This window comes from Apodemus sylvaticus, chromosome 1 (assembly GCF_947179515.1).
Source record: "Apodemus sylvaticus chromosome 1, mApoSyl1.1, whole genome shotgun sequence".
Taxonomy (NCBI): Eukaryota; Metazoa; Chordata; class Mammalia; order Rodentia; family Muridae; genus Apodemus; species Apodemus sylvaticus.
This window is the reverse complement of record NC_067472.1, coordinates 62149667-62154152: the sequence shown is the minus strand read 5'-3', so window position 1 is coordinate 62154152 and position 4486 is coordinate 62149667. Positions and strand designations below refer to the sequence as shown.

At 45.7% G+C, this 4486-nt stretch overlaps 1 pseudogene; it reads left to right on the top strand.

The window, feature by feature from the left end:
• The first annotated feature begins 587 nt into the window (after window positions 1-587).
• Window positions 588-1181, top strand: LOC127677221 (ras-related protein Rab-8A-like; annotated as a pseudogene).
• Window positions 1182-4486: the final 3305 nt, after the last annotated feature.

Sequence of the window (4486 nt, the reverse complement as noted above, 5' to 3'; positions counted from 1 at the left end):
CAGGTTATCACTGTGATTGAAGGCCTTCACTAAATTCTCCCTGAGTCCTAAGGCATTCCCCAGGTTTTCACTGGATACTAGAACATTCTTTAGCTCTCATTTGGGCTTCAGGCATTGTCCAGATTTTCACTGGGATCTCAAGCCTTCTCCAATGTCTCTTTGACGCTGAAGGCATTTCTCAGGGACTCACTATACCTTAGACCTTCCCAGTTTTTTATGACTGTCTAAAGTCTTCTGAAGGTACTCAATTCAGACCTCAGCCCTTGCCATTCTATAACTCAGTCTTGTCTAGGATCTCACTGTAGTCTATGATATTGCTCAAGAATTCACTGGGGCCTGAAAACAGTCCAAATTCACACAGGAACTATTAGGACAGCTCAAGGTCTTCACCGGGTCTGAAAACTTTCCCCGCGTTCTCACTGTGACCTTGAACTTTCAACAACTTCTGTTTGTGTTAATGACCTTTTGACATTCTCACTTGGAACTAAGGTCTCCAGCCACACTGAGGCTTTCCAGTTACCTACAACCATTTATAGGCTCTCACTTAAGATTAAGGCATTTCAAGGGGGCGGGATCTGAGATGATAGATGGGTCCATCAACCAGTGGCAAGCACTGGCTGTACTTCCCGTTGGGGAGAGAGTATAATAAGGCGAAGACCTACGTTTACCTGTTCAAGCTGCTGCTGATCGGGGACTCAGGGGATAGGGAAGACCTGTGTCCTGTTCTGTTTTTCCGAGGATGCCTTCAACTCCGCGTTCATCTCTACCCTAGGAAATGACTTTAAATATAGGACCATAGAGCTTGATGGAAAGATCATTAAACTGCAGACCTGGGACACAGCAAGCTAGGAGCGGTTTCCTACAATCACGACAGCCTATTCCAGGGGTCCCATGGGTATCATGCTAGTCTACAACATTACCAAAGAGAAGTCCTTCGACAACATCCGGAATTGGATTCGGGACATTGAGGAACTGGCACTCAACTATGTGATCAAGTTCATAGAGACCAGTGCGAAGGCCAACATCGACGTGGAGAATGCATTTTTCACTCTTGCCAGGGCTATCAAAGCAAAAATAGACAAAAATTGGAAGGGAACAGCCCGCAGGGGAGCAGCCATGGAGTCAAGATTACAGTGAAGCAGCAGAAGAGGACCAGTTTCTTCCGGTGCAGTCTCCTGTGAGAAGGTCTCTGCCCATCCTGAGCCTGCGCTCAGCCCAGCTGACTGTGCCTGCCCCGGGCGAGTCTCCACTTCCGATGCTTGGACATGGCTGCCCGGACTTGATTGAGAAACTGATTGTTTAAGTAACCATCTGATCTTTCCACCTTCAGAGATGGAACGAGTTAGAATTTTGCTCTTTTTTTCCTGTGTCTTCTGCCAGTCAGGCCTGTCCATCCCCTGCCGCATTGCCATAGACGGAGAGAGGTTGGGTTGGGGGCACAGCAGCCTCCATCTCCACCTTCTGTCCCTCCACCACAGAGGGAGGCAGTGGCAGTGTCCAGCCAGCCTGGTCCCCATACTCCAAGCACCACCACCAGGGCCACTGACAGCCAAGCCTGGCACCTGCCTTCACCTGTTCTCAGTTGTGGACAAGTAACAGCTGTGACACCAGGTGTCAAACCAAAGGGAAGCACAAACTAAGGAAAGCCCACTTAGAGGATTTAGGAAGAAGTGGATGGCTACCATGACCAGAACAGGATGGGAGTCTGCCATCCAGACTGAGGTGACATCACCACCCCTCTCCCATGACCCACTGGCATTGGGCCACCTGCTGCATTGACACCAAAACCGATCTCCTCTGACTGACTCCAATCAGATGTTCCTTTTTTTAAAGATGATTTTTTTCCAGATTCCTAACACCATGAAATAATCCTGTCTTTGATTTTCTAGCAGCATACCTGGGAGGCTGGGAACCAGCGTGACTCCCCTGTGCCCACAGGGCTCCTGGGCCCTGAGACTCAGACAGGCATTCCATGGCACAGTGTTCCCTTGCAGTCTTTATCCAGTTGGGTTGTGATAGCTCTGTCCTCCTGGAGAGACTGATTGGGACCAGATGTCCTGGTGGAAGGGTGTCATCTGGGAGTACCTTTCTTTTTACTCTAACCCTTCCCCCAAGCTGCTGTCAGTCCAAACTGTCAGCATCAAAATCTCTCCCTTTTTTGAAATTAAAACCAACATACCAAAAAAAAAAAAAAAAAGATTAAGGCATTTTTCAGGGTCTTAATGAGACCTAGGGTTTTGTCCATGTTCTCACTTATCCTTACATTGTATCCAGGATTTCACTGTGGCCTAAGGCCTTTCACTTGTTATCATTGGAACTATGGCCTTCCAATATGTCCATCTGACCTGAGGTCGCCCAGATTCTGCCTGCTATGTAAGGCCTCTACGGGTTATCATTGGGGCCTAAGTCCTCCTAGCAGACATTGTATCTCAGGCCTTCTGCATGTTCTCTCTGGGTCTTAAATTCTCACTGGAGCTTAAAGTATTCCCCAGGATCTCACTAGTGCCTAAATTTTTTATAAGTTCTCACAAGTTCTGTGAGGCCTTTAATAAGAGTCTACTGGGTCTGTAGACTTTCCCAATGTCCTCAGGGTAGCCTAAAATTTTCTGCAGGTTCTGACTTGGTCATAAAGCCTTCTCTAGATTCTGACTGCAATCTAAGGTCTTCTCCTATGTTTCATCCGAGGCCTTATGCCTTCCTCTGGTTCCCATTAAAGCCTAAAACTTTCTGTAGGTCTTCACTGATGCTAAAGGCAAAAGGTTCCCACTGCAATCTAAGGTTTTCTTCAAACTCTCATTGACACCTAAGGTTCTCATGTTCTCACTGGGTCCTAGGGTTTCCTAGATACTTCCTGGTGTCTAAGGTCTTCCACAGGTCCTCATTGGCCAAAAGCCCTCCTAGTTTGTCACTAGTAGGTCTTAAAGCCTTTTCTGGATTCTCATTGTAGCCACTATGGGGCCTTGAGTGTTTCCCATGTTGTCACTGGGTCTGAAAGCTTCATCAGGTTCTAACTGGGGTCTAAGGCTTCCCTCAGGTTATCGCTGGGGACTACTGTCTTCCCAGGCTGTCACTGGTGTCTGAGGTCCTCCCAGATTCACACTGGTGTTTAAGGGTTTCTGGAGGTTCTCAATAAGGCCTGTAGCATTCATAAGTTGTCACTGTGGTCTAATGCCTTCCTGATACTTTCACTGTGTCATAAAGACTGTGAGCTAAAATGTTCTACAGTTTCTGACTGGAGCTTAAGGAATTTCTCAGGGTCAATTGGGCCTATAAAATCAGGTATAGCAGGTATAGTAGGTATAGCAAATGGTTTAACTGGTGCCTAAAATATTTCCCAAGTTCTCACAGGTTTATAAGTCCTTCAAAAGGATTTTTATGGAGTGAAAATATGTCCCCAAACCCCATGTTCTTATTGTAGATTACAACTTTCAGAAATTTGTCTTCTGGCTTAAGGCCTTCTACAGGTCCCAGATTACTGGCATCTAAGGACTTCTCCAAAGTCTCACAGAAGCCTTCAGCCTTCCCCAGATGCACTGGCACCTAAAACTTTCATCAGGCTCTGACTTGGTTAAGATCTTTCATAGATTCTCTCTGTGATCTAAGACCTTTCCCAAAGTCTCATTGAAACCTAAGGCCTTCTTGAGATTGTCACTGTGATTCAAGGAGTTTTCTGATATTTCATTGTATCCTGAGGTCTTCAGTTTTTCTAACAGTTTTTTTAAACTTTCTACAGATTCTCACTGTGGCCCAAGACATTGCCCTGTTGCAAATGGAGTCTGTGGCCCTCCCTATGATCTCACAGGGTCTTACACCCTAACCCAGTGTGGTGGTTTGAATTAAAGTGTCTCTCATAGACTCACAGAGTGGAAATATTAGGAGGTATGGCCTTATTAGAAAAGGTGAGGCCTGTTGAAGGACATGTAGCACTGGTGATGGGCTTTGAGGTTTCAGAAACTCACTGTCCCAATGTCACTCTCTCTCTCTTGCTGTTGCCTGCCACTTTAGCTGTAGAACTCTCAGTTTTTTCTCTAGTACCATGTCTGACTTCTTGCCTCCTTGCTTCCTGCCATGATGAGGGACTAAACCTCTGAACCTATAAACCATCCCGACTAAATATTTTCTTGTGTAAGAGTAGTCATGGTTTTAACTGCAATCAAAGTCACTTCCCAATGTCTTAGGGGTGCTTGAGATTCTTACATGGGTTTTTGTGTGTCTTAGGTTGTCACTGGAACCTAAAGCCTTCCCAGGTAACCACTGGGGTCTAAGGACTTCCCATTTTCTCCAGTCTAAAGGCATCTCCAGGTTCTCACAGAAGCTTCTGGGGCATAAACCCTTTTAAGGTTCTCACTGTGCATAACAACAGATGTCCTTCAAGCAAAGAATGGATACAAAATGTGGTTTATTTATATAGTGGAATTCTATTCAGCTACTAAAAACAATGGACATCATGAATTTTGCAGGCAAATAGATGGAACTAGAAAATACT